Below are 22,656 nucleotides of genomic sequence, written 5' to 3'. Positions count from 1 at the left end.
ACTTCATCATGTACGCAAATACCCCTACTCCGCTCGTCGCCCACGAGTGCTTGGTCTGCGTCAGTGACTCTCATTCGTACGTCCTTATATGCATGTATTGCGACTCTTGAATTGCGTATTAAAACGCAAAATAGATAAGCCCTATATGTAAATATATATGTACATCTATGTATGTATGTGCATAAGTAGATATAACTATAATACACATTAGTCATGCGCTGTTCTCTGCATCTGACAATTGCCTTTAAAAGCAATAACAAAGATTTACAAAAATCTAATTATAATATTTATATGTATGGCTGAATGCATATTTTGCATTACTTCAATTACATTAAATAAACACATTTAATATTGTAAACTTAGTTGACAATAATTTATGCAATACTTTTCGACATTACAGAAAAAGTTAATTTCAAAATAATAAAAAAATGATAATGAAATAAAATAAAATCATATCCAATGAGCATTCACTTGCCTTGATTTAAATTAGTTTTCATTTATATTAATGCAATTATTACAATGTTTTCTGTTTGAATTCTGCAAATGAATAAAAAAATATGTAAACTAATTTATTTTCATAATAGTAGTATATTTAATATATGTAATATATATTTCTATATTTTCAATTCATATTAAATTTGTATATTAAATCAACTCTTCTTTCTCTCAGTGCATATTCTTGTTAGACTGTAGTAAGTAATGCCACAGGTTAACCAATTTGATGTTAGGAGCAAATTTTATTTCACTTTACTTGAGCTTTTCTTCTCTTCTCTCCTCTTTCCCTTCAGTCAAAGTCTCTTGCTCGTTGCTAGTTACCATAGTTGCGTTGTCATCCTTTTTATGTGGCTTGTAAAAGACGTTCTGCTGCGTAGGAGTTGAAAGACTCGCCCACATTGTATTATATTTGTTTTTACATGTTTAATTTTAGCAAATTAACAAATTGCACTTCATTCCCATGCATGTGTATGTATTTATGCATAGAAATATATACACTCACACATACACGCACACACGCATTGGTATATACAGTTATGACAGCTTCGGCAATCGCTTCGACTTTCAGCTGCTGCAGCTTTAGCGTTTCGCATTGCGAGGCTTCGGTCTGCTGTGAGACGGGCGAAGCTTCGAGTGGTTTCCAAACCGACGCACATGCGTAAGCAGCGCAGTCGTTAGCTGCATTCGCAGCAGTCGCTGCCTCAGCTACCTTTCGCAGCAGCGCCACCATTGGCAGAGACTGCGGCTGCTGCAAGCCAACCAATACACACGCACACAGGCGCAAGTGCTCGCACTCACTTATACACACATGCACAGGCACTGGCAAAGGCACACCAATAAACAGCAGCTGCTGCTGCTGCTGCTGCTGCTGCTGCTATTCTTGTTGTTGCTGTCGCGGCCACGGCCGCGGTTGCTTTTGCTCAGTTGCTGTCTGGTCCCTGCAGCATACAAAAGCTTTTATGCTGTTGTTGGGGATGTCAAACCGAATCGATCCACCCCACAAGTTTGTCCTTTATGTTATGCGCTAAATCAAAGTAAACTGCAAACTAATGAGCTAATTAGTAATACTTATTTATATTATACTATATTTGATTTTAATACCCTATAATATATTATGTTATATAATATAATATATTATAAAATATTATAAATACATTTCAAGAGGTTGCATTAAATAAAAAAGCTGTTTAAAACTGCAAATAAAAACAAATTTAAAATTTGTCGGCTGGATGCGCACATTATAGTTCCTGTCGTTGTGTGTATGTGTGTATGTGCGCTTCGTTGTCTTTGTGTTGTCATCGTCTTTTTGAGATTTAACGGCTTACGCCTTGGTCTCGAATCTTGGGTCGCCTCATCTGGCTGTTGTTGTTCTTGCTGTTTCTGTTCCTGCTGGGGCGCTTTCCTTAAAAACTTTTTGTAGTTGGGCCTTGTACAGTTGAGTCCAGTCCGAGCATATTATGTATGTAAATAGGCATGCACATAGATTTATACATACATGCACAGTACAATAACAACAATAGTAATTCCTTTTGTTACATTTTGTTGTTGGCCATCAGCTTTTACGATAGCCTCTAGCCGCGAGGTATTATATATGCACACATATGGATATGTATATGTATATATATAAGTGTCCTTATGGCATAGTTGTATGCTTTAACTAAAGTTTATCTGAGAGTGGATTATTAAATCTCCAATTTTCATTGCTTTGTCGTTTCTTTTGAAAATTTTTGTGCTCAGCGAAAAGTTGCAATAGCAGCAGCAGCCTGAGGCGGCGTTCATGCAATCATATGCATGCAGACATACATATATGTATGTATATGTGTGTGTATGTATATATATGTATGTATGCTTGTTCATTTAGATTTTAGCATTGTTGCCATGCGGGCTGCTCTGCTCTCGTCTAACAGATACTGCTACTAAATATTATAAAAAAAATCAATAAATGCGCAACGTCTGAGCCAAAAAACCTTTTTTTTTCTCTTTGTATTTGAAATTTAAAAGGCGAGAGATGCATAAAGCAAAAACAAAACAAAAAATACAATGCTGTGGGGGTGGCAGCGGCGGCGGCGGCGGCTGCAGGAACTGGAATGAATTCTTTCAGTTGTTGCTGCTGCTGTAGCTGCTGTTGCTGTCGGCAGCATGCCTACACGAGCTCATTTTTTCCCTTGATTTTGGTGAGCTTTTTCTGTTGCTTTTTTGCCATTTGTTTCGTACTCCACTTTTATTTGTTGCTCTGCACTTTTGTATTTAATTTTTTTTTGCAGCTTCTTCTCTGTGCACGCTTTCGATTTTTTGTTGTTGCTGCGCCTGTTCGCGAATCTTTTTCGCTCAGAGACTGCCATAATTGCTCAAGTCTCGAAACCTTCTGGTGCGTATTGGCCCAGACGACCCCCACTCTATCCAGAATCTCCCCTTTGGCCACCAAATGGCTCTTGGCTCAGTTCTATAGCGCGCTCCCTCTCTCTCTCTCTGTCTTTCTCTCTTGCTTGCCTTGGCTCACTCACAACTCACTCGAATCTTATTCAATTGAGCCTGTTGTGCGTGCATTAGTATGTGTATGTCCATGTCTCTGTGTGTATTTGCAAGGTGTGACCAAAGCTGTCTGCAAGCTCAAAGTACTCACATATCACAAAGCTACATATGCTTATAAGCTTTGCATAACGATATCATTAGCTGAATCAAAGTCAGAGTCAGATTTGGAGCTAGAGTATTTTAATCTTCTTCCTTACTTGCATGCATCGCTCTGCAGTAATACGTGCTATCGATCTATCGATATTTTGACAAGCAATCGTTTATCGTGGATGTTATAACTCTAGAATGCAAAGTCTTATGCTATTGCTAACTTTCGTTGAGTGTTATGCTATAAGTTAAGTTTTATAGATGTTTTTTAATAACTTTCGATAATTTGATAGGTGAATGATTGGTTATCGGTTGCCCTTAGTCACTCATGGACTTATAAAACTGTCGAAAGATATATATTAAGTTTTTAATACGAACTTGTTGTATAACACTCTACGAAGCCACTGTCGATAACTCAAGATATTAAATTGAAAAGTAGATATCATTGTTTAGCAGAACGAAACATATTATTGATTATTGACTATGTGTGTTCATTTGATTCTATTTATAAAGAAGAAGACAACCTCACAGTTATTTCGCTTTGATTTCGTTCTGTTGACGTCATTAGGCAACAATAATGGAAATCTCCAATAACTAAACAGAGTAGGTTAAAAGCTAATGATTGTAAATATTTATATAAATACATATATAAATAAATAAATATGTACACATATATATATAATTCTTTGAACAGCTCATTTCATTGCAATAACATGTTACTTAATGCTTGCCGGGTATCTTTAAGTCGAGCAGAGTCTGCCTTGTTTGTGATTCAGAGTACAAAATTCAAAATACAGGGTATATAATAGTCGTTCCACACTCATAGCTTATAAGCTTTTGGTATAACACTTTTAGCTGGCTGGCACGTTCCGTTAGGCGGATGAACGCGAGCAACTAATCGACCTCAGAGCCCCGGTCCGCAAGTGCCAAGTGCCCCAGCTGCCTCCCTACATCCCTACCTCCCTCCTCACACACACACACACACACACACGCACATTATTATAGTTGTATGCATAAAGTAAATGTATTTATTTAGCGCTTATCAGTTTACTTAGTTCAATGTGTTCATAGCGGTTTCTATTTATAAGGCAGCAAACAACGATAGATACTCGTTTCAATATACAGACAAAGCACAGCATATACAGACAGACCGACAGACAGACACACACACACATATATATGCATATATGTATGCGTATATATAGCCATAAACAAATTTCAATTCTAATTGGTATTATGGCCGCAGCTATAGGCTGTAAGCTCTGGCTGTAGTTGTGTCTACTTTTTTGTCGTTTGGAATATTGTAAATTACTCATACGCCACGTTTTGCAATTGTGACCCAATTGAAAAACATTTGTTTGCATTTTGTTAATTATTGCATATGGAGTCAACAACAAATATGTCTCTATCTCTCTCTCTCTCTCTCTCTCTCTGTCTCTTAAAATTTTATCTGCTTTATGGCTTTGTCTCAATCTTTTGCATTCAAATGCGAATCAATAGCTTTAGCCTAAATAGCCCAATAGACTGCAGCAGGCAGCAGGCAGCAATTGACAGGTGCACAACAGGTTTTTATTGCTATTGTTAATAAAACAAATTTGCCTTTTCTTTGTCTTACAATCATTCAAATAAGTATGTCTGTCTGTACACCAAATTTGAATGCAATTTGCCATTGTTATGGACTTCGACTGTTCGACTTAGTCTCAATATTCAGCAAATATAATTTCAATCAATAGAGCTGGAGATAGAGATAGAGATAGAGATGGAGATAGAGATAGAGATAGAGATAGAGATAGAGATAGAGATAGAGATAGAGATAGGAGATATAGATAGAGATAGAGATAGAGAGCGATGAGATGAGATAGAGATAGAGATAGAGATAGAGATAGAGATAGAGATAGAGATAGAGATAGAGATAGAGATAGAGATAGAGATAGAGATAGAGGATAGAGATATCAGATAGAGATAGGATAGAGATAGAGATAGAGATAGAGAGAGATAGAGATAGAGATAGAGATAGAAGATAGAGATAGAGGATGAGATTCGAGATAGAGATAGAGCTGAGATAGAGATAGAGATAGAGATAGAGATAGAGATAGAGATAGAGGATAGAGATAGGATAGAGATAGAGATAGAGTTAGAGATAAGAGGATAGAGATAGAGATAGAGATAGAGATAAGATAGAGTAGAGATAGAGATAGAGATAGAGATAGAGATAGAGATAGAGATAGAGATAGAGATAAATTGTGCATTCAACTGGATTCCAATTGACTTTTCACTTAGCTTATTTGACGCTTGGTTAATAGTCAAATCAATTGAAACTCGTTTTTCAGCCAATTTAAGTATGTGTTAAGTGTGTTTGCACACACACAGACACACATTTGCTTGCAACTGTTATATTTTCTCCTTAAAATTTCCGCTTACAATTTATAGCCAAGATAAAATTTGATATCTAAATTCAAATATCAATTGTCTCAATTACATGTTTAATTAGTAAGTTAGTTAGTTAGACTTTCATTTGTTTTCTATGCTGTTGCCACAGCAACTGTTGTGTGCGTGTGTGTGCAACCACTTGTGTATCTAAATGCAATTGCATTGTGGCTATGAGTTGCTGCTGGCTGCTTACAGTTTTCTCATCTATGACATTTTTTTGCCTACAAATTTCAATTGCATGTCACACACAGTCACACATACGCACACACATACATATGCATGTGCATGTGCGCTATCTGTGTGTGTGTGTGTGTGTGTATATATCGATATGCTTAGGCCCACATTTCTATAGCCCACACACAGGCCGTCTCCCTCTCTCACTTTGCTCTCTTCCACGCTCTTCCCCTACTACTTACAGCTCCCTCTCCGCGCGCTCTCTCTCTTTCTTCGTTGCTCTCTTCTGTCTATCTGCTTGCTGCGCTTAATCCAACATTTACAATCACAGTCGAAGCTTTTTGATTTTAATTGTGTTTTTTTTTTCGCTCGTTTCTTTTAGTTGTTGCTTTTTTTTGTTTGTTTTTGTTGTCTTTCGCGCATTTTGCACTTGAACGACTTTCAATTGAATTTCGTATTTATATAATCCGAGGCGCGTACAGACACATATGCATGGCATAGTATATATATATATATAAATTAATATGTTGCTGGTCCAGCGATGAACTAGGCGTCGGTGGCAGGTCCAGCGTTGATCGGGTATTTATAGTCTTAATCAATAAGTTGCTGGTCCAGCGATGAGCTAGGCGTCGGTGGCAGGTCCAGCGTTGGTCGGGTAATTATAATCTTCTTATGATGATTATGTTGGAGGGTTTGACTTCACCCCCTTTTCTATTAACTGGCCTTGTGGCTCAGCAATGATCAGAAATATAACAATTTGATTACGGCGGTGTGCCGGAGTAGTGCGGGTTTATTCTTCAAACTTCAATGCAAAACTGATTTTTAGCTACATAGAATATTTCACTTAAGCTAAGCCAAAACTCGCATCACACCACAATGTCATGGTCGGCAAGCCGACTCAGCAATCTTAGGCAATAACGGAAACTCTTGCAGTAAACAAAAGTATCTGGTTACCGCCGCTGACCATTGCAGTTATAGCGCGCTGATACAAAGTATGCAGTGTCGCAATTGCGAGGGCTGTTTCTTAACTTACGAAACACGCGATAGCGAGGGTTGGTTATAAACTTATGAAATACCCTATATTAAATGTTATGTGTTAACTACTCCCCCTTCAAGTGTAAGGCCGCCCTCGGCCGACCCAATTCCGGCGACGACTTCTCGTAATTGCTTCGCAGACTTCCTTGCGTCGATGAACCGCCAAAGGGTGAGGCCAATGCAGATTAAAGCACAGCATATACCTCCAATGATGAATGCCACACGATAAGCTTGATCAGTTCCGGCGTCTTTCTTGAATTGCTGTATCTCCTCCAAATTACGTTCATTTAAACGATGAAGATAAGGGAGGCTGAGGACATCTTGGCTGGCAGTGATGTTCAGCAAGGGAGAGTTGGCAATGCCCGGGACTCTATTGCGTACGTTGTTGTGGTTGTAAAACAGAGTCCCGTTGATCGCGACTCGGTCCCCGAACGTAATGAGATGCGTGCCGTGTACTTGGATTTCAGTGCCGTTATCCACCTGGATCCTTGCGGACCCGTCGTTAAGAATGATGATTCCATCATCTACGTGGGTGATTATTTCCAGGTTGCTCGGCTGGATTTCACAGTGTGCCGTGCCACCTGCATGGAGCTCTTTGGCACATGAACTCTCTAATGCCAGACGACAAAAGGTGGCTCCAGGTGAAGCGGTGCAACTCTGCAGTGTGTGGGTTTTTCCATCGCATTCGGCTATGACGTTGTCAGGCAATCGCAATATGAAATTCTGATTTAAATTCCAAAAAAAAAATTTTTTTTTTTTTTTTTTTTTTTTTTTTTTTTTTTTTTTTTTTTTTTTTTTTTTACGTTGGGCGCCAATTAATATGTTGCTGGTCCAGCGATGAACTAGGCGTCGGTGGCAGGTCCAGCGTTGATCGGGTATTTATAGTCTTAATCAATAAGTTGCTGGTCCAGCGATGAGCTAGGCGTCGGTGGCAGGTCCAGCGTTGGTCGGGTAATTATAATCTTCTTATGATGATTATGTTGGAGGGTTTGACTTCACCCCCTTTTCTATTAACTGGCCTTGTGGCTCAGCAATGATCAGAAATATAACAATTTGATTACGGCGGTGTGCCGGAGTAGTGCGGGTTTATTCTTCAAACTTCAATGCAAAACTGATTTTTAGCTACATAGAATATTTCACTTAAGCTAAGCCAAAACTCGCATCACACCACAATGTCATGGTCGGCAAGCCGACTCAGCAATCTTAGGCAATAACGGAAACTCTTGCAGTAAACAAAAGTATCTGGTTACCGCCGCTGACCATTGCAGTTATAGCGCGCTGATACAAAGTATGCAGTGTCGCAATTGCGAGGGCTGTTTCTTAACTTACGAAACACGCGATAGCGAGGGTTGGTTATAAACTTATGAAATACCCTATATTAAATGTTATGTGTTAACTTATATATATATATATATATATATATATATATATATATATATATATATATATATATATATATACATTAGTATATGTATGCATATATATTTATTTATATGCATGCACTTTTATACTGTTGCCTGTTTAGCCACAAACAAAGCAATTCACATACAGGCACACACACACACATACACATACATATACACATACACGTAGACACTCGCATTGCAGTCTTTATTGAATTGTTGTTGTTGTCCCATTTATCATGCCATGCAATCATTGACCAACGCTAAAAATGCAGTGCGCAAACTTTTTATGCAAAAAAAAAATTATTTTTTAGATATATTTGTATATTTATGTTAAACATTTTATACTAATGTTAATTTTTTTTCCTTTTTTAGCAGCCACTACTAAATTTATGAACAACTAAATTTTGTTAAGTTTTCTTTCTTACGCCGTGTGACGTGTACATGTTCCCAAGTTTGTTTAAAAAAATCTAAATTAATTAAAATAGACATATGTTTATTCTAATAGTCGTTTCAAATTGTGTTCAAAATATTGTGTTTATCACTAAATTTGGTTGTCCAACATTTGCTGCTCTGTCGCACTACTATTTTTATGAACGGGCCTGTATGTATGTATGTATGTATGTATGTATGTACACATACACATATGTATGTGTGTATGTGTGCGTCAATAAAATTATACAGATATCTCGTGCTATATTTATTTTATAAGGAAATATTTGTAAAACATTTAGAATTTTTGAAATATTTCTCAAGTATTTAGAAATAAAATTTTTTAAATGTTTATAATAAAGAATTATAAATTAATCAATCGATAAATATATCAAAATTCAAAATAATAATGCTACGAATATTGAGAGAAATATATAAAAACTGAAATAATAATTTTAATATACATAAAAAGTTTTCTTGAACAGAAATTAAATTAATTGAATAAATAAATTTAAATGAAATACATAAAAGTCTATGCAATCAATATTCATATGTGAAACATTTTCTAATTAATATTTTATAAACAACAAATTCTAATTGTTTTTCCTGTTTCTTTTTCTATTTTCTAGGTAAGTTTCTTGATTCTGAACGAAAGCAAAAAATAAGAACCTAAAGCGAACGCAGTGAGTGCATCAATCTGAACAAAACATCCCATGGGAATCCAGTCTGATTCCCAACTATAACATAATAACTATCTATAGCTATATGACATCTAGCGAAGCCAATTCAAACGACTCTAAAATACGATTTTTAAACTTGTTTCATCTGTAGAAAATATTCAACTTTCCACGGTAGCTTCGGATTTAGTTCAGTAGTTTCTTTATTACTGAATCAATCCAAAAACCAGACATTGTAGGTATTTATATATATATCTATATATATAGCTAGATATCGATATAAATACTGAACAATAACTGCTCAGCCACACTTGCCCTGAAAACTTTTGGCTCAGCTCAAAGTTGAGCGTAAACTAAATCTGAATTATTTGACAAATTTAAGTTTTATACAAGGTGAATTTGTTGTTGTTGTTAGCGTTTAGCTTGCTTTAAACTACGAACTTTCAACTTGCTTGAACTTTGATTAAATATTGTAAAACTTTTAATGCCCACAAATAGGGCGGGGTCAATGCAACAAACAGCCGAGTCGAGCCAAGCTAAGCAAAGTAAATGGAAAATTTTAAGTGCAAATAAAGTTTGAATTTCGATGTCAATTAAGCAGCAGCGTCTGCTTGAGAGCCTTGAAATTGTGGATGTATATAATTATGAATAGATATAAATATATATATATATATATATATATATATATATATATATATGTATATTGCCAACAGATTTTGCCCGTTGACTTTGGCATATTTTGAGGTTGATGTTTCCTTGGCAAATATCCCAGTTGCAGCGCGTGATTGAATGGGATACAGGGTATCTGCTAGTCGAGCATACACTGCTTAAGCATACTCATTATATTCATGCCTCAGGTGATTTCTAAGGAATTGCGAGGCGCAAATTAACGAGAAACTGCGCAAGGTGACGAAAGGAACAGCGATTCGTGGGAAAATATTACGTATACGCAATGTGGGCCAACCATATTTTTTTGAATATTGAGAAAGAGAGTTGTAGAGAAATATATGTGGAGGAAGAGATAAAGAGAGAGAGAGAGAGGGAGACAGAGAAAGGGAAAGAGATATATATATAGAGAGAGAGAGAGAGAGTAAGAGAGAGACAGAGAAAAGGAAAGTGATAAAGAGAGAGAGAGGCGACGAAAGAGTTCAAAACAGAGATGAAAGCAAAGAGAACAAGAGAGAGAGAGAGAGAGAGAGAGAGATAGATAGAGAGAGAGAGAGAGAGAGAGAGAGAGAGAGAGAGAGAGAGAGAGAGAGAGAGAGAGAGAGAGAGAGAGAGAGAGAGAGAGAATGAGAGATAGAGAGAGATTGAAACAGAAGTAAATGAAAGGAGGAAGCTACAGAGAGAGAGAGAGAGAGAGTGATTTGAAGAGAGATCGGTGAAGAGGTAAACATAAATAAATAGAGAGAGAGTTATAGAAAGAGCCAGATAAAGAAAGAAAGATACAGAGAGAAAGATGAACAGAGAGACACAATGAGTGCGAGACAGAGAAACAATTAAACGATAGGCAAGAGAATACAAGAAATTACTCATACGCAATGTGCGCCAAACCTGCAAATACTTTGTGAAGTAGCTCACAGCCCAAATGTTGCTGTTGTTGCCATTGCTGTTATAATAATAGTATCTGTTGTTGTTGTTGTTGTTGTTGTTGTTGCTCACAGTCATGACAAGCGATTTGATCATCGCGAACATCATCATTGAGTCTGTCACATGCCTTCGCCTGCTTATGCTTATAAATATATATCGAACGATGAATTACGCGTTACGTCGACAGCTCCAAGATGATTTCCACTTGACCATCGTTGCCTGAGTCTGACCCATTTACCCCAGAGGCTTGACGCATTTCCTCCGTTGAGGTCTCTGTCTGGACAACAGCTTTTTCGACTATATATAGTATTATTATATCCTATGCATTATGCCCTCGAGACTGATTAGCTTATACCTTTCGGCTTTATGCTACGCTGCCATAAAAGTCAGAGAGATTTTTTTCTGGTTGCGTCTTGATTTCTTGGTATTTTATAACTGAGTCCTAAAAGGGAATTAAATTGTTTTCAGCATTTTTTTTAGTATTGTATACTTAGTACTAATTGGGAACTTATATAATCAGTATTTTCCTGGTATTTTTGTCTTAATGCCTGCCTGGCTGAAATGTATATATTTGCCAGTATTTTCCTGATATTTTATAGTTTACTTTTAACATGAGTTTATATTATTTTTAGTATTTTTTGTTTTATTTTATTATTATTATTTTTTGTTTTATTTTTTTGTTGTTGTTTTTTCTGATTCCTAATTGAGATTCATAGAATATGTAATATTTTATTGATATTTTTATCTGGTCCACGATCGGATTTTATAATTTGTTCAGTATTTTCTTGGTATTTTATATAATCTTTTTAATATTAAAATTAATTTAAATGTTTTTGATTATCAATTTTATTTTTATTTTTATTTTAAACATTTTTTAATAGTTCATAATAATTTTTTCTTATAATCAGCATTGTTTTTTAAGTAATTATTTAGTGTGTTTAATTCAATTTGCTAATAAGTAGGTCAAGGAGATTTTTTTTTGCTTAGACTAGTTGGTATTTTGTAGTATTTTTTTGTTTGTTTTCTGCTTCTTCTTTTTTGTGTTTGCCAAGTACACAAATCAATATGCCCTGTTGTTATTGGGTTATCCAACACTTCAGGGCAACAAGCAGAAGCAGTAGGAGAAGTAGGAGGCGGGGTCGTAGGAGCAGGAGGAGGGGAAGGCGGGGAGAACTGAGTAAATTTGCCTCATTTGCGAGTTGCGCTGGTGCCAAAAAGAACGACTTTATAAATATATATGCACTTATGTGTATACACATACATATATTTATATATATGTGTGTGTGTATATATAAATTATATGCCATATAAGCAGATATATATATCTATGTGTGGGCGAATGTGTAGGTGTGCGTGTGTGTCTCTCTGAGCAGTTCCTTTATAACCATGGCAAGAGCTGGCTGGCTGGCTAGCTGGTCGGGTGGTTGGGTGCTTGAGTGGGTGAAGCCGGGAATACGTTACCCACAGCACCAGGCAGAAGGTTTTAACAGTCGACCTACGTGTCATGCATAAAAGGCAAATCGTTTTGCTGTCTGCTTGCCCCATGTGTGTGGGTGTGTGTGGGTGGACTGATATACATGCTCATATATGTATGTACTTTCGCCATTTCTTTCATGGCCCCAACTGACATTTGTACTATTGGCATTTATGGCCCGCCCTAAAAGCCAGCCGCCCAACGCCCCAGCCACCCACACGCCTTGCCAAACTACTTAAATATTTAAGCATCCGTTTGCACACATATTGATGTTTGTGTGTGTGTGTCTATTAACATTATTGATTTACCATTTAGCATTCATAACTTGAACGTTGTTTGTAGACAACCAACAGCAGCAGCAGCAGCAACAGCAGCAACAGCAACAGCAGCAACAACATACCACATTCAATTTTCTCTCAAATTTTCATTTCTCTTCACACACCAAATTGTGCGCTGCGTATACGTAATGTATGTGTGCTATGTATATGTATGTATGTATGTACATATATATATATATATATATATTTATATATATATATATGAATCATATGTTACGCATACGCCGCGTTGTCCTTGACAAAAAACTAAATCAGCCAAGCCAAGCAAAATCAATAATAAATGATACCAAATATATATATATATATATTGGAACTGACACAAAAGAAAACAACAACAACAGCAGCAACAAAAGCTGCCAACGGGCATAAAGAAAACTGCAAAAAATGAAAATACAAAAAAAAATAAAAGGCAAACTAGCAAAGGAAAAGCAAAACTTAATATGTATAAGATATAAATATATATATATATATAAATATAAATATAAATATAAATATATAGACATATATATATATATATATATATATATATATATATATATATATATATATATATATATATATATATATATATATATATTTATTTATTTATTTATATACATATACGTATCATTAAAGTGCAGCGACTCGCAAGTAGCAAAGTCTTTGCTTAAACTTATTCAAATATATTTTATATAAACATATATTTTTTTGCATCTAAAGTTGGCTCAGTAAGAGCTGTGAAGCTGTGGCTCGAAGTCTGGGCGAGGTATGCGGCAAGTCGAGCACTCCCCTCACTGTGTGGGTGTCTATGTGTCAAATATAAACTATTATATAATTCGACCCTGGCAACACACGCACACACACACCACGCCAACAGGGAAATAATTAATGAGCTACACTGTATGTGTGTGTGTGTGTGTGTGTGTGTGCCGCCCATCGCTAAACGCCCACTGCAGCATCCCGGAGACGCGTGCGCCGGTGCTGCTTGCTGGCATTTGGATATTCACCTGGCGGACCCCAGCGCGCTGCCTCCGTCCGCCGCCCCGCGCAGGCTAGCAGCTACCCTGGGGAATGCAGTTGCTGCTCTCATTTGCTATCTCTCTCTCTCTCTCTCTCTGCCTCTCCCACTCTGTTACTCGATTCGTTATCTCTGTTCTTGCATGTGCTTTTTCCTCGACTCCACGCGACTCCACTCGACTCTCTTTCTAAGTCATTGTCGCCAGCTCTCGCGACCAACAAATGCAGCGACTGCCACAAAATTCACTTTGAACTCTCGCCTATCGACCCAAAAGTGTGCGGCATGCAGCACAGTGGCATGAACGCATAGCGTTGACGCTGCGAAGCTCGCAGCGCAACCAAAAGCATTTAAGCCAAAGCCTAAAGCGCTCATGGCCAATGCCCTTACTCAAGTGCCGCCATCTAGTCAAATCTGCGACGATATATTGCACAACGAACTATCGAATATCGTTATCGTTATCGATAATCGAACGAGCGACTTGCTTAGGGCATTTAACAGCAGTTCAATTGCTCGCATCAAAATCGTTTCGGGCAAATCATATTGTTGAGGCGAACATTTGCAAGTTATCGATAGATTAATAATGAGTTATCGATATTTATTTTATAATTTTTAATTAATAATATAATTATTATTTATTTTATAATTTTTAATTAATTATAATTTCAAAAAATTTAATTTAAAAAATTATAATTTTTAATAATTTTTATTTATATATTTTTTTTATTTATTTGTTAGCGTATTCAGCAGTCGACTTGCTGCGCTTCTATTTGCTTTGGCCATGTTATTCAGTTAAGCAGCAGCCGCAAACAAAATTTATGAATACTGCCAACAGAAGCTAATAAGGCGCGCACACACACGCATGTGTGTGTGTGTGTGTGTGTGTGTGTATGTATGTATAATATGGCCTAAAAGCCACCCGCAAAACTTTAGCCAGCCCACTTCACTGGCAATGGCCTAAACAAACTCAATCAGTTGTTTGCTTTATGACAGAGCTTTGGTAACGCGGCCATGTCCTTTTAGTCCTTGCCTAGTCAATAGCTGTATGTATATAGCATATATATATATATATATAAATGTGTGTGTGTGTGTGTGTGTATTGCTTTTTTTTATCAGCGCAGCTTGGAAATTGATGCTGTCGCTGTCGCTGTCGCTGCCGCTGCCGACGTCGCTTGTCTTTCATTATAGCTCTGTGTGTGTGTGTGTGTGTGTGTGTGTGTATTGGTATTGAGTATTTTGTGGCGCTGTTGCCAGTTGCCACTTGCCACTTGCCACTTTTTGGCTGGCTTGTTGTTGCTGCTGCCTGCTGTTGGCCAGGCCTCTGCGTGCGAAGGACATTTCAGTCTATTTGGAACTTTTGAGTTGGGGAGTTGAAAATCGCGCGTGCTTCGTGTTTGTTAACATTATCTCTCACTGTGTGTGTGTGTGTTTACATTTGGACAGCGTGTGTGTGTGTGTGTGTATGCGCGCGTGCTTGTGCATGGCAAACCAGAGCCAGAGCTCTAACCCCTCCAGTTAAAGTCTATTTTGTATGTTAAATGCACTTTGGCATTTTGTACTTAATTTTTGTGTTTCGCTGCTTTTGTTGCCTTAATTGGAAATACACACACATATTATATATATATATATATATATATTTATGCTGTTATTTAGTTTCGGTTGCGTGCGCCACGGCGTATGCTTAATGCGTTCACAAAAGGCAAACAACAACAAAAAGAAGCGAGCGCAAATGCTGCTCTTGTCTGCCCTGCTAGAGCTCAATCCCAGCCCCAGAACTCGCCAGCCCCCACAGTAGCCCCAACCCCCAACACATCCCAACTCTCTTACATGCTATAACGCGCGCGAGCACACACACACATACACACATTTATATATATATATATAACTTTTCTTTTTTTTGTTTGTTTGTTATGCTCTTGGTTGGGCGTGGCCAGGTCGGCAGGTCGCCAGCTCCTCGACGTTTATTTAATAATCAGCCACCATTTTTTTTTCAAGTGAAACTTAAACAAAGGCGCAAAACACAAAATTTGTGAATGCTTATGCAACAAGCCAAAGAAATACCAGAAAAATACTGCAAAATACTGTAATAACAATAACCCAAACGAGATGTAAACAAGAACTGACTTTCATTGCGGGTGTTTGTTTGAACATGTTTAGTAAAAAGTAAGTAAATTTTACTATTTGAAATACAGTTAAATAATTAGCAAAAAAATTTGAAGTAAATAAAAAGAATTCTCTTTAAAATAGTATCAAAAACTAATTGAAAACAAAATAAAAAATACTTTACATATATTAATATATATAAAAAATAAAAAAAAATACTTTACATATATTAATATATATAAAAAATAAAAATATATATATATATATATGCCAAGACATAAATAATTGCAAAATAAAATAAATTTTTAAAGCAAAAATTTAAAACAAAATCGAAATAAATACTAATGACAAAATGCAAAATACAATACTAAAATACCATTTAAAAATATAATAAAAAACTTAATTTAAAAAAAAAAAAACAAAAATAAAATATGCTATTTGATAATAAAAAAAAAAACAGAAAAAAATAAATAAAATATATGTCGAAATAAAAATAAAATTGAGAAAATAATAATAATAATAAAATTAAAGAAATTTTTAGCCAAAGATTAAAAACAAAATTTAAAAATGCTGCACAAGTATATAAATTTATATAAATTAAAGATATTTATTTATTATATTTAAAATAACTAAATTAAAAATATATATTATAAAATATATTTATTAATTTATTTATACATAAATATATATATACATATATATTTTTTTTATATTTATATATGAAAAGAGTATTCAGGCTCTGCTGCGGCTTCCTTGCACTTTGCAGCTGCTTAGAGACGGAGCCAAGAATTTAAAGTAGTTTTCGATTCTCGAATAACATTTCAACTATTTTAATTTCAAGAGTAATTTCACAATGAGAGAGGGAGGGTGGGTGGAAGAGAGAGCCTATTTCTATGGCTTTAAGTCACGTAGCTGAATGGGCGCAACAAGGACAGGGCAAGCAAGGGGCGGGGCGGGGCGTGCTAGAGCTGTGGGTCCTTGTAATGCACACGAAGTCTTTTGCTAGTCCCATAAATTAGCACTAAGCTGGTTTTTTTTTACGCTTTAAATACAACCACCCAGGCGAAGGCCTCGCCACAACACCAACCCCAGCTCGAGCCCCGGCTCCAATCCCAACCTGGTTCCACATTAAGCGCCTCTGCTGCTGCTGCTCATATTTCCAATGGCTCTGCTGCGGCTGCTGTTGTTGGTATCTGGGGCTGCTTTGGGGTTACGCCTCAAACTTCTTAAATCGCGTGACATGCTATGAAATAATTTCATAATTCCAGGCCGCACACACACAAATATATATATATATATATATATATGTGTGTGTGTGTGTGTATACACACATTTTTATAGATACACAGGCCAAATGGCGTTTTGGGCCAACTTCCAACGTCCGTCCAACCCCAGTTTTGCACTCGCTAACTCTTTCCTCACTTTTGCATTTTACATTTTTTTTCTTTTCAATTTTCTTGTTGCCTTTAAAATATTTGTTTGCTCACTTTTTGTATGGTGCGCATGGATGGGGGCGGGGCGCGTTAGGCTTTGAAATGCTTTGAGCCCAGTAACAACACCTAAAAGCACGGACGCAGCCCGCGAAACAACGGCCATGGCAGGGGCATCGAGGCAGAAGCAACAACACCCAAAGACGACCCAACGACCAACAGCCGACGACGAAAGCTACAACAACAACAACAACAGCAGCAGCAGCAGCATCGACGTCCTTCCGTTATGTCCATTCCGTCACTTACACATACATGCACACAACACACATACACACACATACACAACTTGCGCTGGCCTTCTGCAGTTCTATCGTGTTTCCGTCGGCGACGCCTGCGTGTGTATTATTCACCCTTCGTACTGCGTGCAGCATATCTTTTTTTCCTTTTCCTTCTTCTCCTTGTTGTTGTTTTTTTCTGCTGCTGCTACTGCTACTGCTGCTGCCTTCTCATTTTCTTTTGCTTGTTTGTTTTAGTTTGTTTTTTGGTTGTTTTCTTGCACCGTTACCTTTTAAGCACTTATTACATGCTTTGTTTTACTCTTGGTTGCGTTCGGCTTTTGCACAACTTTAAATAATTTAGCGACGCCCCGCTCTCTCCCTCTCTATCTCTCTGCATCGCTCGCTCGCTCACTCTTTGGTGTCCCGGACGACCAACAGCCTATTCACTCGCCCCTCTGGCTGGCACTTGTGGTGTGGTGAATATTAAATGCTCTTGGTTTGGCTCGCCCTCTGTATTTGTGTGTGTTGAAATCAGTAAGCGAACTAACCAAACCCCCCACTCCAAGCGCACCAGCACCAGCACCACCTGCCCCTCGACAGTACCAACTGTGTTGGATTTTATGGCTAAGCTCCCGAGTCATTCGCGCTGGGCAACAAATTTTCTGTAGCACTTTTTTCAGCGCCAGCTAAAATGTGTGTATGTGTGTGTATGTGTACGTCTGTTTCTTTAACTTTAAATGGAAATGTCTCAAAGCTCAATTCATAATTCTGACAAATGAGCGAAACTTTGTTTTTCCTTTTAATGAATAAATTTCATGCACAAATTCCTTTCAGCTTTCGCCTTAAAGTAGAAAATTGTCCTTTTTTTATTAATTTAAACTGAACGAAAAACAGGTGTTTCTAAATAAAATGTAATATAAATATTTACAATACAAAATAATTTGCATTTTACTTGTAATATTAAATTAAAATAAATTTAGCAAATTAAAAGTTTTTTTAATTTTGTGCGTTTCTTAAATATTTCTAAATTTAATTTTGTGTTGCGTACACTCAACGCTAGATGGCGCCTGCGTATCTGCCGCTGAATTCTAGCAGTTTTGTGATTTTAGCAGATTGGCAAGGGGCAGGTGGTAGATGATAGCTCAAACACACACACACGCGCACAATCTGCCCCTCACTCTCTTTCTCTGTCTCGCTTGCTCTCATACGTACCAACGACCTATTTACAAGCCCGCCATGACACTTGCATCCCATGGCTCAACTTTAATTACGAAAAGAAAAGAAAGAAAGAAAAGAAAAAAGAGACTAAATGAGCCAGTTGCAAATAAGAGATACCCTGCTTACGTCTAATACTTGCAAGATACGCTCAACTAGCATATACTCTATACACATATACGCAAGATATATCGACATATTTGATCGAAATTCGTTGATAAGCAATAAGACTACGTATAGTAGAAATGTTATGGTCACACTTTCAATACCTTATACTAAAATATAAAAATATTTTGTTTATAGAACTTTTTTAGCCACATATTGAATAGAAATAGTAATCGGAATAGATATACGATAATATGATAATAATTTTCATATAGACAGATCAATTTATGCACCAGCATGCCCCACTAGCTATGCAGATGTGTAAGTGTGTGTATGTTGGGTATATGGGCATTAAAAATACTTGCATAATAATTTTCACTTATGCTTTCTTGCCCATTCCCGTCATCATGTTGTCATCCTTCTCTCGCTCACTGTGTCTCCATCGCTCCATCTCTCCCTCTCGTTCTATCTCGCTGTCAGTGCAGGTATAGCCTGATGTTTGTTTTATGCTCGTGTATATAAAACTGTTTATTTTGTGCATATGTTTTACCGTGCGAAAGTCTGATGAATGTTTGCATGTTGCTCCAGCATACACTTGCTCCTCCTCCACCTGCTTCTTATCTCTCTCCTGCTCCCGCTCCTCCACCTGCTCCTGCCCTGCCATAGACCGTTTCTAACCAATATGCCAACTGCCTGCACTGAGGCGTTAGCAAATGCATAAAGAAAACTGAGTGCACAGTTTTTCCGCTTTTCCCTTGCTGAAAATCGATTATCTGGGACTGAGTGCTGGAGCTCCGATTGAAGGCTTTAGTTGGCGCTTTTGTTATTGTTGTTGCTTTTGGGCTTTGCATTTTCGGCAGCTCGCAAAGCTGTTACACCCACACACACACACACGCGTACTTGTGTATGTGTATGTGTATGTGTATGTAAAATGTCAAATTGTGTTTCCTTTTCTGTTTTTTGCTGCTGCCGCCGCCATTTTGTCTTCTGCTGTGGTCCGTTGTTCGCCAATAAGTTTACGACTGCCGCCAAATAGCGCGAGTTACGCACACACACATACACACTTATACACACACAAATACACACACACTTGTGCACACATCCATTCACTTTCCAGGCTGCTGAGTCGCCGCCATTTTGAAATTGATACAGAGCACTCGGGCATCGGTTGGCGTTTTTGCCAAGCTTTGCGCTATGTGGCAGGTGGTGCCTGCCGATGTTGCCCCCACCCTATGCATTTGCGATACTGCAATTGGGCTGCGGGTCACTCATACACACACACACACAGCCAACAGCCAACAGCCAACAGCCTGCTCTCAATGTTTGCCTAGGCTGCTGCTGCTACTGCTGCTGCTGCTGCTGCTATTCCGTCTATGTTCAACTAACCAAACACACACACACACACCCTCACGCACAGACGGCCTTTCCATATTTCCAGCTGAAATATTGTGCTGCCTTTGTAGTTGTTGTTGTTGTTTAGTTAGTTTTGCACTTGCAGTTGTTGTTAGTTGCCAGCTAAAATGCGCGTACGAGCGAGTGAGCCAACCATTTTGTGCCGAGCCTGAGACCCAGACGCCAGGGCACCCAAACCACAGTACCGCCCCCGCACACATACACACATATACGCACACACACTTACACAGAGGAGCAGCTGCCACAGCAGCCACAGCCGCAGCAGTGGCAGTGGCAGCACCAACAGGAGCCTCTTTATCAACCCCTACACTAATCTGCCAAGTGGCTGCGTTCTCCTCAACGCGTTGCCAACAGCAGCATCAAACACAATCATACGCATTCACACACACACACACCCACGCACACACCCACGCACACAACCACGCACACAACCACGCACATACAACACACACACATGCACACATCCAGGCTTCAATCAGCCGCAGTGACCAGCTGCAAGTTGCAAGAGGCGTTTACTAAAATTGTTGAAATGTGTGCGAAATTTTGATGCAAGCCAACCAACTAAAGGCGACCTGCAATCCACCTGAACAGCTTGATTTGTAGTTATACATACATGTACATATACAACAGTTATATATACATATCCTTTACAATACTCCCTAGAAAACCATTATGCTGAACAGCTCAAAACCCAGATTTGGGCATCAAATGAAGTTACAGCCTTGTTCATTAAAATAGTAGTGCCTGCTAATTAAGAAAAACAACTTCAACTTAATATATTTTATTCTACATATATTTGTTGATGTAGGACTTAGTGGTAAGTCCAATACTTTTTCTACGGTTTTGGCATGGAATCGATAAGATCCTGGCACCGCAAGCAGCGGCCACTCAGTTCCGCTTTGGTCGAAGGCTTTCCAGTTTTGTGCAGTGCAATACTACTATTTTTTTGAACACAACCATATGTATGTATATCATATACATATTTATAATATACATATATATGTATGTATGTGCATGCATATATTTCAATTTCTGATCATTTTATGTGTATCTTCCAACTATTCTTTTGCGATTGTTCTCTTGCGGGATAAAAATGTTTTTATTGATGATGACATTGATGATTACGTTGATCATGATGATGAGCAGTATGATGATGATATTGCTGGTGGTGTAAAATAAAACTGATGATTGTTGATTTTGAAAACGCCTAAAGTGTGCCCTTGTGCAGCAACAACAACAGCATGAAACAAAGGCACAAAGAAAAGCAAAGTAAAGCAAAGCAAAAGAAAAACAAGAAACAACAAAATAAGAGTGAAACAAAATCCAAGTGCGAAGCAGCAGAAGAAGCAAATGGAAAAACGCAAAACGAATCAAAACGTTGATGATTAACAAGAAGAAGAAGAAGAAGAAAAAGAAGAAGAAGAGCAAGCAGCAGCAGAGGACAAGCAGGCGCAGATGCGAGCAAAAACAAAAAACAAAAAAATTCCATTCAAATTACGTATGAGTGATTTTTTTTATTTAAGTGCGCATTGCTTTTGTTCTGCATGTGCGTTTCACTCTCGCCATCTCTCTCGCTCTCGCTATGTGTTAACATGTATGCTCATAGAGCAATCTGAATCGAGGGGCTGATAAATATTTACGATTTGGGCGACAATTTTCTTGTGCGCTTTTAGTCCAAATACTCATTACCGAAAGGTGAGGTATAGGCACATCATATTGTATATATACATATATGTATATATATGTTTGACTCAATTACAGGGTATTTAGCAAGCGCCAATTAAAAATTTTTCATTTTCAATTTCATTAAAATGTATCAAATTAATAATATTGTCTAATATACATACATAAATAAATTTTAAAAAATTAACTTTTGCTTTTTATATTTTTATTTGGTATCAAATCTTTACATACACACACACACGCATACAGCTGAAAGAACGCGCGTGGCGACTTTTTTGTTGTTTTGCCTTTGGTTTTTTGGTTTTCTTTTCGTGCAAAACTTGAAAATCCATTTTTTTTTAACAATTTATTAATTTATTGAGCATAAAAATGGTTTGTTAATTGCCTAAACAAATACAAAGCTATTTGTCTTTGTTTGTTTCTTTCTTCGTTTTTATATTTCATTTTTCTTCTTCTTCTGTTATTTTATTAATTGTTTTCTCTTTGCTTGGCGTTTCGTATTTCCGGCTGAGAGGCGTGAATAATGCGAATCAGTTAAAGTCACAAATCCACATATATAGAGAAATAATTGACAAAAAATAAAATTAAATATATATATATATATATATATATATATGTGTGTGTGTGTGTGTGCGGGCGTGTGTTGATATATGAATACTTTTGTAAATATAAAATTGAATACAAAATACAAACAAAAAGTCTTATGAGGGATATTTCTTATATTGAGTTAAGCCTGTAGCTCGTTTTAATACTCGTTCGATATGCAAA

At 37.3% G+C, this 22,656-nt stretch overlaps 1 long non-coding RNA gene across 1 annotated transcript; it reads left to right on the top strand.

Moving 5' to 3' along the window:
* Positions 1–8,592: 8,592 nt before the first annotated feature.
* LOC111603355 lies at positions 8,593–21,494 on the top strand. The gene is made up of 4 exons (XR_003944201.1): positions 8,593–8,760; positions 9,218–9,271; positions 15,657–15,824; positions 21,352–21,494. It is a non-coding gene; the product is annotated as an uncharacterized LOC111603355 (long non-coding RNA).
* The last annotated feature ends 1,162 nt before the right edge of the window (positions 21,495–22,656 follow it).

This window comes from Drosophila hydei, unplaced genomic scaffold, assembly GCF_003285905.1.
Source record: "Drosophila hydei strain 15085-1641.00,03,60 unplaced genomic scaffold, DhydRS2 tig00000250-arrow-arrow-pilon, whole genome shotgun sequence".
NCBI lineage: Eukaryota > Metazoa > Arthropoda > Insecta > Diptera > Drosophilidae > Drosophila > Drosophila hydei.
The sequence above is the reverse complement of the archived record's forward strand: the minus strand, read 5'-3'. Positions and strand labels throughout refer to the sequence as shown.